This window comes from Micromys minutus (genome assembly GCF_963924665.1).
Source record: "Micromys minutus genome assembly, chromosome: 24".
NCBI classification, from domain to species: Eukaryota; Metazoa; Chordata; class Mammalia; order Rodentia; family Muridae; genus Micromys; species Micromys minutus.
Window position 1 is genome coordinate 3,024,874 of NC_137959.1, and position 12,975 is coordinate 3,037,848.

Genomic DNA, 12,975 nt, shown 5'->3' on the forward strand with positions numbered 1-12,975 from the left:
TCCTTGTCTTAGTTTCCTAAGATTCTTAGCCTCTATGTCTCAAGATCAAGATCAAAGGTGGGCCTCCCAATTCTGGATTGTGGTTCATTCCAGATATGGTCAAGTTGACAACCAGAAATAGCCACTACAGAAATCACTCAGAAAGCAAGCTCATAGGTCTTGTTTGGGGGATGTTGTTTTGTTTTCCATGAATCAGAAGACAAATGTGAACCACTGAAGGTTTCTGGTGTGGGACCAAAACAGATCCGGGTCAGCAGACGCCTTTGTTTCTGCCATTTATTTTTGATGCAGGCAAGGAAGTTAAATGACCACTTTCTTGATAACAGGATCCTGACATTTGCAAGTCTTTGGCTGCAAAACTAGAAGTGTGTGAGAACACAGTCACGTTGCCTATTTCTAACATTAAACAGAATTTACTGAAAACAGTCTTTAGAACAGATGGGACAACCTGCTCGTGTGCTTAGGGCAGCTCAAGATTCACCTGTGTGCAGTGTTCCTGATGTTCTCGTTTTGGTTTTGCTTTTTTCAGACTGCTTTAGTGTTGAGAAGAAGATGGGGGCAGGGGCAACAGCTTTATTGCTTTCTAGGAACAGAAGGGGGAAGTGAAAATTACCAACCTAAAAAACAAATATCTAAGACTTAGGAGGGTTAGGCTACCTGAACTACATATCCACACCTCCTCCCCAACTTTTTCATTGTCTTAAAAAAAAAAAGAATTCTCACCAGAATTAAACTAGTTCATCTCCAAAGATATGTATATGCTTTTCACATTTAAAACCTGGCTATCAATGGCAAACGGGTTAAAACAAACAAAAACCTGTATATTGAGAATATGGATTAAAAAGAAAACCATTTGTCTGTCTCACCTCTGTCTCTCCCTCACACTCAAGCAGGTGTGCGCCACAAGTGTAAATAGATCTATCTTAAAGTACCTTAATCATCGCTAAGGGCAATCGGTCTTCAGCCTCTGTCGTACTGGGGGCGACTTCAGAGCATTTCCGATTGTACAACACGAAAATACACACTTGAAACTGGGTGTGGTGGTGCATACCTTCAGTCCATCACACAGACAGAGGCAGAGGCAGATCTCTAAGTTCAAGGCCAGCCTGGTTTACTTAACGATAGCTAGGGCTATAAAGAGACCCCTTCTCAAAACAAAGAAAGACCAAAACAAAATAATGCATGCTTCTTACTCAACACATATACACTTTCAAACTACACGCATAATTAACTCTATACATGCTGAACAGTCTACAGTTAGCAGCTGGTACCTCCTGAAAATGTAATGGACCCAACTAAGGAGGAGAGTCCGACAGCGGTTGCACTTCCGGAAATGGACTAGAGAGCTGGCTTGTCCCTGTAGTCTTCGGTGGTCAGCCCCTTTCCTTGCTCCCCAAGGTCTAGACTGTTGGTCTCTTCCTGGCTGGAGGCCCCTCCCTGCTGCCTCCATTACTTTGTGTCACACAAACCCACACGTGGGAAAGAATGTCCTGCAGGACGCAGATTGTTGGGTACTCAGTCTCCAGTGGAGCTGAGCAGCGTTTCAGCTGACTCAGGAGTGCAGGTAGGGGAACTACCCTAAGTGCTGGTCACGTGACCTTAGATTCTCTTTCTCTTTGCCGGGTTGAGCCTTTGTCTCCTTTTGTTAACTGCAAAGCTTCTAACTGCAAGCCTTAGGTTTGTGTTGCAACTGCTCCCGGGACAAAACAAAACAAGAACCTCTCCACTATCTCTCTCAACACAAAAACAAATGTGGTCCTGATTATAAAAAGCCGTCAGCTGCACCTTTGAGCTTAACATTATCTTTTTACAACTTATTTGTCTACTCACTGGCTTGTGGGGGTGGAGTGCGCTGACGCACACGTGTGGAAGTCAGAGACAACACACGCATGCAGAAGTCAGAGACAAAGTACAGGAGTTGATGCTTTCCTTTTGCCACTGTGGGTCCCAAGTATTGAAATCAGGTGCCATGGCTAGCAGGAAGGTCCTTTGTCCACTGAGCCATTTTGCCAGCCCCAAGTATAGCATTTCACTGAGAAAGATCATTGTCTATTCTTTGCTTATCACCCTTTATCCAGAAGCAATGAATGCTACCGATCCGATCTTTGATAAGGGAGTCTAAGCATAGACTCTAGTCCCCTCCCCCCACCTCCTTCGTGAATCCTACTGCCTATCAGAGAGATGTGTGAGATACGGTGATACAGGCCCTCTGGTGGGCACTAAGAAATGTGCAGGGCATTTTCGGTCGTCACAAGGGCTGGAGTTGGCATCGGATAGAGAGTACAGGGATGATAAATACCCTACTGTTTGCAGAACAGGTCCATACAAGATGCCAATGGCTTTGGCTGGAGCCAATGGGAGTGCCCGGAGCATTCTTCTCTGCTGGGGCATTCCTAGCCTCTTGTCCCAGGCCTTATCTACTTACTTCTATGATTCCGTGGGATTAGACTGAGTCCCCACACATCCCTGCGTCTGCTCAGTGGAGCCTGTGTGAGAAGAGCAACAGCAGTGTTGGGACAAAGCAAGTCAGCAGTTTTCAAAATGTGCTCCTTGGATCTCTGAAAGTCCCTAGAAAGAATCTGGGAGGCTTTGATAGGTTAACGCCATCGTAACTACCGGCCTGGGCATTGCTTGGCCTTTTCTCTGATACACATCTGCAGGCTAGACAGAGATGAGGGATTAAACCAGTGCATTAGCATGAATCCCTGCAGCAGCGCACGGAGACACCGCGAATGTCATGCCAAAGTTGCTAACTTCATAGTGCTCACCAGAATGCTCCTGGTTTTAATATTCTCTGTGACAAGAAACTACTTCTGCTATATGCAGAATATGAGGCTGATCCTGAGCAAAGGTTAACAAATCAGTTACTTCTCATACTTGATCATATTTACTATTTTCAGAGGAGAAACGGATATAATGTGTTGTCAGAACCAGGACCGGGAAATGGGTGGAGAGCAGAGACGGAGCCCACAGAGATTTCAGAATCCAGAAACTGTGTCAGGCTGCAGATCTAACTATTGTTCAGTACAGAAACTTATATACAACCTTTTAGCCAATTAGAATGTGGTTATGGAATTAATTGCCAAATGAGACGGGGAGGAGATTTTCCACACTGTCCTGCTGAATCTAATTTGCTTGTATTCACTATGTAGGAGGTGGGGTTGATTGCCCAGGGGAATGTCTATGAAGACTGAGGAAGCCACCATTGTCCAGGGCTCCGGTCTGTTGCTCTGTGTCACTAGTTTGGTGGCAGCCATTTTGGAGCTCCTGCTGTGCACAGCTGGATCAGGATTCCCGGAGCAGGCACCAGGGGCCATGGCCTTGGCTCTCCATTCCACTTTTCCTCCGTAGGTTTACTCCCACGTCCCCCATAATGTGTTATCAAAGCATCACTGGGTCTTTCCTGTTTACATTTTAGATGATGTTGTATGTTCATATCATTTTAATATTTTACTCAATTAGTGTCTGAATATCCATGCATTCACTTGAAGATAATTTGACTATATATCTGAATACACCATAAAAATTTCAGATATCACATATGGTTACTGCATACTACAAAAAGGACAAAGCTTTGCTACCAAATGACATTTCTTATTACATTTCCATTAGCTACAAAGATCATCTGGAAATTATTTTAATTAATTTTTGACAATTTCATATTTTAATTATATTCATCTTCCATTCCCACTTCCCATCCCTCTCCCATTTCCACTGAACCTTTTCTTTCCAACTACTTCTACTTGGATGTCTTTTTTTTTTTTAATGTTACACTGAGTTTGATTAGGATGCTTTTTGAAAGCATGGCCAGGGTTCATTTGTTAGGACATGAGCAACTTACAAGTGGTTACTCTAACAAAAAATAATATCTTCCCCTCTCCCACGTGGACTTTCTAACTCTTCCCAATGTTCTCAAACACATTATTTGATTCTGAATATCTTAGGGCCAAGAAAGAAAGCAGTTAAACATAACAAATTCCTTTTGTTCCTATTTCCTTTAGCGGAGCAGTCAATGAGGTGGCTTCTGAAGCTATGTCAAAATCACTTATTCCTTAGCCTTGTCTTACCTGGTGTTCTAGCGCTATGCAGAAACACCTTGACCGAGGCAAGTCTTATAAAAGAAAGCATTAACTGGGATTTCTTACTGTTTCAGAGGTTCAGCCCATTATCGTCGTGGTAGGGAGCATGGCAAGTGTACAGGCAGACATGGTGCTGAAGAAGTAGGTGAGAGTTCTCTATCAGGATCTGCAGGTAGCAGAAAGAGAGAGACTGGAGCCTGGCTTGGGCTTTTGAGGCTTTAAAGCTCATCCCTAGAGACCCACTTCCTCCAGCAAGGACACATTTCTATTGCTTTCACAGAGTGCCGCTCTCCATTGCTTGAGAAGGCACCAAATTGTCTAGACATAACTTATTGAAATGAAACCAGTTTGAAACACTCTTTTCTAAATGATGGAAGTATATCACATCCTTGAACCTTAAAAACTGTGAGCTAAATAAACCTCTCTTTTTTTATGAAGTTAGCTACTACCAGTACAAAAGACTGACTAGTGAAACTTTTATAATTTACTAATAAAAAACAACCAATTAAAAATAGGCAAAAGGGGCTTGGGATGTTGAGAATCTGTTTAGTACACTATTATATATTGAGATTGTGGCTTTTGTGCCCAGTTCCACAATAACAAAAGGCCACATAAAGTGATACAACCCCAGGTGCTCAGCTCCCTGAATGAGGGGAATCACAAGTTCAAGGTCAACCTGACCAACATAGCAACTTTTTGTTTCTCTTCTCAAACTTGCTAAATGCCTGAACAAACCTTTCTCCAATGGAGAAGGGAGTCAAGTAGCCAGTAAGACCTGCAGTGATTTTAAAAGCAGGGGGTGGGGCACACATGATGATTCAGCAGATAAAAGGATACATTACCCTTGTGGCCTGAGTTTGATGGCTGGAACCTATCTAGTAGAAAGAGAGAACTGATTCCCATAAGTTGTCCTCTGCTCTGCAAAATACAAAAACAAACAAAAAACCTTAAGTCTACAATAAAATAGGACTGTATTCCACAAAGATAGCTATACACAAAATGATAGCCAAATTACAAGTATTGGCTGAATGTGGAGAAATCAGAGCCCTCGCAGTATTGGTAGTTGGAATATAAATGGTACAGCCTCCTTGAAACCATGTATTAATACTACAAAGCTTTAAATACAGAATGAACCACATGACCTAGCTCTCAGTCCTTAGGTCAGTATCTAAGAGAATTGAAACTTATGCTCACACAACCCCCACATGTGAAAACTCACAATGGCATTATGCACTGCGGCTGTTGGTATGAGCCTGCCCCATAGGCTCTGATAACTGCATGCTTGGTGCCTAAGTTGATGAACAATGGCTAGGATTAGGAGGTGTGGCCTTCTTGGAGCAGGTATGGAAGTAGGCTTTAAGATTTCAAAGCACACCAGCCAAGTTTTCTGTTTCTGTCTCTCTCTGTCTCTTTGTCTCTTTCCTTGCTGTCTGTTCATCAGGATGTAAAGCTCTCAGCTACTGCTACGTAACCATGTCTGTCTGCTTCTTGCCTTGATTATGGACACTCTCTGAAATAGTAAGCAAGCTACCAATTAAATGCTTTCTCATAAGTTGTCTTGGTCATGGTGTCTCTTCACAGCAATAGTAGAGTAACTAAGAGATTCATGAAAACCCCCAAACTAAAGTAAGCCAAATGTCTATCAGTGAATGGATGAACAAGCTCAGCATAAGACACCTACTGAGGGACAAGCAACTCTTCCTCCCAGGGAGAAGTGTCTCATCCTTACCTGGTGGCAGCCCCTGGAATATAGGCAAAGGCCCTGAGATGCAACCCATGTTGGCAGCAACCAATCGATTTAAAACTCAACTAAACTTTTAACCACCAATGCTCTCATGCCTGGTCACCATTGTTGTAGCTCACCTGTTACTAAGTGCATAAAAACTGTACTGAAGGAGGCCTTGGGGTCGCCTCTCCTCTGGATATAGCCACCCCAGTGCACTGGACTGATAAACCTCTTGCTTTTGCATCGATTCCCCGATCTCTCATCTCATTCAAGGGAGTCTCCAAGTAGCTAAGGCTCATTTCGAGTCTTACACTACTATTTGCAGGGGTGACATTGTGATGAACCTTGCAAATAGACTCTGTGTTAAAAAAGAAAGCAGTTTTGTTTTGTTGGTAAGGTGGTGGTGATGATGCATACCTTTAATCACAATACTCTTGAGGCAGAGGCAGGTGAACCTCTGAGTTCCAGGCCAGTCTTGGCCACAGTGCTAGATCCAAGACAGCAGGGACTACACAGAGAAACCCTATTTCAAAAGAAGGAGGAGGCCTTTTCACCAAGATGGCGCCGAAAGCAAAGAAGGAAGCTCCTGCCTCTCCCAAAGCCGAAGCCAAAGCAAAGGCATGAAAGCTAAGAAGGCAGTGCTGAAAGGTGTCCACAGTCACAAAAAGAAGATCTGAACATCACCCACTTTTCAGCAGCCCAAGACTCTGTAGCTCCAGAGGCAGCCAAAATATCCTCGAAAGAGTGCACTCAGGAGAAACAAGCTCGATCACTATGCTATCATCAAATTCCCACTGATCACTGAGTCAGTCATGAAAAAAACAGAGGACAACACTCTTGTGTTCAATATGGATGTTAAGGCCAACAAGCACCAGATCCAACAGACCGTGAAGAAACTCTATGACAATGATGTGGCCAAAATCAATACCCTGATAAGGCCTGATGGAGAGAAGAAGGCGTGTGTTCACTTGGCTCCTGATTATGATGCTCTAGATGTTGCCAACAAGATTGGGATCATCTAAACTGATGGCTAATTCTAAATATACACCCTTTTTTCACCAGAAAAAAAAGAGGAGGAGGAGGAGGAGGAGAAAAGAAGAAGAAGAAGAGGAAGAAGAAGAAGAAGAAGAAGAAGAAGAAGAAGAAGAAGAAGAAGAAGAAGAAGAAGAAGAAGAAGAAGAAGAAGAGGATTTTTAAAGACAGGTAATACGCAAGAATTTTGGGGGGGAGGAGACAATGAAAATGTTCTAGAATTGAACAATGGCAACAATATAGGGAATATCCTTTAAAAAATTATTGAGGACAGTAAAATGAATTGGTGCCAACCTTAGTTCAATCCTTGGTACTCACGTGGTGAAAGGAGAGAAACGACTCAAACATTGTTCTCTGATGTCCACATGTGGTCCCCAAAATAAATGGTTAAAAGTAATAATCAAGATGCTTTAAAACCATTGAAATCCTGTCTTGATAGACACAAAAACAAAAACAAAACAAAAATCAACAAACAAAACCTATAGGTTTATGTTATATGAAGCATATATCAACACTGAGTTTTACAATTTATGTGTTTTATTAGTCTCAAAGTTTTAGAAAATACAAACCTATTAATTGATTTTATTTAAAAGTCAAGAGTGTAAATTGCCAGATTAAGTGGCACAACAGTGTATTACCTGTCAGTCTGACAAATCCTAGAATCATCTGGAAGAAGGGCCTCTGGCATGTGTGTTGGGCACATCTTGATTTTCTTGAGATGGGAAGCCCTACCCTCACTAGATGGTGCCATTGCCTGACTCTGAGTTTGGAATGTATAAAAGGAGGAAACGGAGCAGAAGCATGCTATCTTAGTTAGGATTACTATTCCTATGGTAAAACACCATGACCAAAAGCAAGATGGAGAGGAAAGTGTTTATTTGGCTTACAAGTCCATATCCATAGTCTATCATTGAACAAAACGGGACGGGAACTGTAAAGAAACCTGGCAGCAGGAGCTGAGGCAGAGGCCATGGCTTGCTCCCATTGGCTCACTCAGCCTGCTTTCTTATAGGACCCAGGACCACCAGCCCAGGATGGCACCTCCCACAGTGGCTGGGCCTCCCCACATCAATCATTGAGTAAGAAAATGCTCCACAGTCTTACAGCCCCCTGTGAAGGCATTTTCCCCACTGAGACTCCCTACTTGTCACAGATTAGCACTGCTCTTCTCTCAGCACACATGCATGCTGCTCTTCTCTCAGCACACATGCATGCACTGCTCTTTCCTCAGCACACATGCATGCACTGCTCTTTCCTCAGCACACATGCATGCACTGCTCTTCTCTCAGCACACATGCATGCACCGCTCTTCTCTCAGCACACATGCATGCTGCTCTTCTCTCAGCACACATGCATGCACTGCTCTTCTCTCAGCACACATGCATGCACCGCTCTTCTCTCAGCACACATGCATGCTGCTCTTCTCTCAGCACACATGCATGCACTGCTCTTTCCTCAGCACACATGCATGCTGCTCTTCTGTGCACAGGTGCATGCTGCTCTTTCCTCAGCACACATCCATGCACTGCTCTTTCCTCATCACAGGTGCATGCTGCTCTTCTGTGTACAGGTGCATGCACTTCTCTCTCTCTTTTTGCTTCCTTCGAGTCAGGGTTTCCCTCTGTAGCCCTGGCTGTCCTGGAACTCACTGTGTATATCAGGCTGGTCTGGATCTCAGAGCTCTGCCTGCCTCTGCCTCCCGAGTGCAGGGATTAAAGGTGTGCACCACCACTTAGCATGCTTTTTGATTAAACAAATAGAAATGACTGGGCTGTTGTGATGCAAACCTTTGATTCAAGCACTCGGGAGGCAGGCAGATCTCTACGAGGTCGAAGCTAGCCTGGTCTACAGAGTGAATTCCAGGACAGCCAGGGCTACACAGAGAAAACAAACAAACAAGACAGGATTGGATGCTGGAGTGTGTGTTGTAGGTGGGTGAGGGCTATTTTTACAGAAAGCTATTTGATTGAGTGGCAGGACAGTGGCTTTCCTCAAGGGGACAATTCAAGAAGAATCTTTTGACTAGAGGTCAATCATAGATAGACTGTGTAATCTCTGCTTCTCCTCCTGCTCCTCCTCCTCTTTAGAAAAGGACAATTTACATATATAGAAACCTAGAAGGTTAATCTAAAATCAATTGCAAGATAAATGGTAAGATTCAAGTTATAATTTCAATTACACACACTGAGATAATAAATCTAGGGGTGGAGCCATGTTGAAGAACTTGGGTCATGGGGAAGTCTTTCAAAGGTTATACCTACTGCAGCCATCTTCTCTTTTGCTTGGCTTTCTGTCCTCCACGGGGTGAACAACCTCCACCTCCCGCACTCCTGCCTCCATGACAGTCTTATTCTTCAAAAAAAGCTCAGAAACATGGAGCCAATGAACCATGGGCTCAAAATAAACTCTCCTTCCTTTATCTTGTTTTTGTCTAGTGACAGATGGAAAATAAGTAATAAAGAAACTCGGTACCAGATGAGTAGGGTCTCTCCATCTAAATTTGACCATGGAGGAGAAACTCAGAAAATTCCAGAGAAACAGGATAAAAACAAAAACAAAAACAAACCAGCAAACAAATCAAAGCAAACAAACCTAGAGTATCCTGGTGACCCAGAAGACCAGAGTGCCAATAGGAATGTGGACAAGGACAACCGGGCAGATGTTCAGATGGAAGTGTGTAGTGGTAAATATTAGAAACTAGGGAATGTTGCAGGCACTACACCACACTGCCTCCTGCTACTCTTTGTTTCTGGCAGCGGTTTTGGCAGCAGCTGTCCTCTGGCTAGTCTCTGCCCTTAGTGGTCCCTGTGTTGCGGATCTTGCTCTCATTCTCCAGTGGCAGCTAGCCTCCTGCGACGCTCTGCCTCGAACTACGCTTGCATTCCCAGCATCCATTCCCTGTGCTTACTGATGCAATTCCCACTAGCCTGACAAAACCAAAACTCTAGAAGTTTGTAATTTATCAATCAGATTTATATCAGTAAATTCTCACTTCACAAAACATCCACACAATAAACTCAGAGCCAATTGATATTGATATAAACTGCCCACCTAGGTAAGATAAACAATCCTGTAATAATCCACCCCTTATAAGATATTCATAGCTACCTGCAGCTATTTAAAGCCACATGGGTCTGGGTCATCCTCATCCTCCATCTTCTCTTCTTCCTCTCCTCCTCCTCCTCCACCTTTCCAAAACTCTGTTCCTGTAGGGTGATGTAGGATGGTGTCATTATGCAGCAAGGCGGGTCCAGCCTATCACTGGATGAGAAGGAAGGGTAGGTAGAGAAAAGTAGAGGAAGGAGGGAGGAGGAGAGGAAGGAGGGAGGAGGAGAGGAAGGAGGGAGGAGGAGAGGAAGGAGGGAGGAGGAGAGGAAGCGAATAGAATCAGGAGAGCTGGAGCAAGAGGTAGAAGGGACTAGAAACCAACATGGTGGTGGATGTAAATATTCTCTGCACATAAATACAGGTTGTTATGAGTATTTAAGTGTGTTCATTAATGTGATGACATCACTGGATGAAAAGAAAGTGTAGTGTCGGGATGCACTAAGCCAGTCGTGGAATTGGGATGGGTGTGTGCCAGGTGTGGTAACAACTTGCCAAGGGAAAGTGAGTGAGAACAGCACGCTGGGACGGTCTTGAAACTCTTGGGTCAAAGGAAGCTGGGGTCTGCGAGTACTTGGGGGCAGTGTGGAGCCGCAGTGACGTATGGCTCCCCAACCCAGCACTAGCCCAGGATAAAAACGGCACTACATTGTTTTATTTACGGAAACACCCGTCACAGGCTTAGCCTTATCATGTGCCTGCCCTCATCTGTTACAGACGTGAACCACAGGAACCACAACTCTAATCAGCAGCCGGTTACTTCTGGTTAGAGTTTGTTTACTTTTTACTTGTTTCCCTGAGGTGTAGAAGCCTGAATAAGATGTCCCCATACCCTTGGGCATTTAAATGCTTGATCCCCCGCTGATGGAGCTGTTTAGGGTGGCTCAGGAATCATGGCCTTGTTAGAGGAAGAATTCGACTGGAGGTGGGTTCTGCGAGCTTAAAACTGCAGTTAATTCATGCTTGACCTCTGTTTTCTGTCTGCAGTTCAAGCCATGAGGGCCAGTTTCCTGCTAGTCATCATGTCTGCTGCCAGCTGCTGCATTTCACCACCATGGACTCCAACCCTCTGAAACTGTCAGCCCAAATTAACTTTATTTTTTAATTCCCTTGGTTGTGCTATTTTATAAAAGTAATTTTAATAAGGGACCAATATACAAGCTGTAGGCTTAATTTAAAATAATGGATTAATTGAAGAAAAAAATTAACCATATGTTAATATTATTATCAACCTGACTGGATCTAGAATTATCTATAAGAAAGGCTCCAGGCACATACCTCTGGCCAAGCCTATGACAGATTATATGGACTTAGTTAATGGACACATGAAGACCCACCCTAGAGAATGGTAGTATCATTTCCTGGGAAATGTTGGGGTTGCAGAAATCTACACTGCATCTGCCTTTTTATGAGTCTAAGGATCAAACGTGGGTTGTGCCTTGAGCAGCAGGTGCTTCTATGCACTGAGAACCTCCCCAGATTGTTACCAGTTCTCGTGACAACACTGTTTGCAGAAATACATTTTCCAGTGCTGAACATGATAGTGCTTACCTTTATCTGAGGCAGGCAGATCTGAGTTTGAGGCCAGCTTGATCTATATAGTGAATTCCAGGACAGCCAGAGCTAAATAGAGAAACACTGTCTCAAATATACAAATCTACATTTTCATGCATTTACTTTAAAGCCACTTGTGTGTTTGGATCTAAAATGAGTGATTTATAGATAGTACATACTTGGATCATTTAAAAATTCATTTATACCTATTTATTTTGTGACAGGGTCTCATGTATCCCAGGCTGACTTAAAATTGACTATGACCTTGAGCTTTTGGTCTTTCTGCGTTTACCTCCTGAATGTTGCGAGTGTAGGGACTGTGCCACTGCATAGTTTATGAGGTGCTGGGCAATCAAAGCCAGGGTGTTGTATATGCTCGGCAAGTACTCTACCAACTGAGTGAGCTACATTTATCATTGCTTTTGTTGTGGTGATGGTGGTTTGGAGATTTTTTTAAGACAGGGTTTCTCTCCATAGCCCTGGCTATCCTGAAACTCACTTTGTAAATTGGGCTGGCCTCAAACTCAGAGGTTCACCTGCCATTGCTGAAATTCAAGGCACGGGGCACCTTGTCCCAAGCTGCCACCTCCCGCTTCTATTATCTTAATATTCTTTGTAATGAAGGGTGTGCTAGACCAACATTCTGTTTAAAACCACCTGGGAACCTTTAAAAACTGTTAAGAAGACTCAACCCCTAGTCCAATTGATAGCACCTCTAGGATAGATTATTAGATCCTAATATTTAAATGTTCTTTAATTGATCTTATATGTAAAGTTGAAAAATAAAGCCCCAAAGACAAGATTAAAAAAACAGACCATGAGCTGGAGAGATGGCTCAGAGGTTAAGAGCACTGACTGTTCTTCCAGAGGTCCTGAGTTCAATTCTCAGCAACCACATGGTGGCTCACAACCATCTGTAATGGGATCTGATGTTCTCTTCTGTCTGAAGACAGCTACACAGTACTCATATAAATAAATCTTAAAAAAGAAAACAGACCATACAGAAATATATGATTTATACACTTATAGAGGGTAATGTTTTTTCCCTCACAACTTTATTTTTAAAAGAAGAGAGATACATGTACAGATTTTTTAAAGCATTTTGGCATAAAACTATATGAATATATTTTTGTCAGTACTTGATTTTTTTAAAAGGTTTGATAGTATGCATTGAAATCTTACTAGTTAGAAAGATAATGTTTTTCCTGCAGGGTATTCTTAACCTGTAGATTGTCCAGAGGCTGTTTGTATTTTAATGTTAATTCCACTTTCCCAAGAAGGCCTTCCTAGTCACATGACTCCAACTGAACCTTCCCATTTTAATTAGTAAAACAAAGGAAAGCCAGTGACTGGGCGGGGGCAAGGGAGGTAGAGAGGACTGAGAGGTCAGAGGAAGGCAAAGGTCCTGACAACACAGAGTTTCCCAAGGACCAACTAGACCCAGGTGGGATTGACATTAAGCAGCTATGAACATTAAGG

The 12,975-nt window shown here is 43.2% G+C and overlaps 1 pseudogene across 1 annotated transcript; it reads left to right on the top strand.

Annotated features, from left to right (window-relative positions):
* The first annotated feature begins 6,363 nt into the window (after nucleotides 1-6,363).
* LOC308436457 (large ribosomal subunit protein uL23-like) lies at nucleotides 6,364-6,827 on the top strand (annotated as a pseudogene). Its single transcript has one exon. The product of its transcript is annotated as a large ribosomal subunit protein uL23-like (transcript).
* Nucleotides 6,828-12,975: the final 6,148 nt, after the last annotated feature.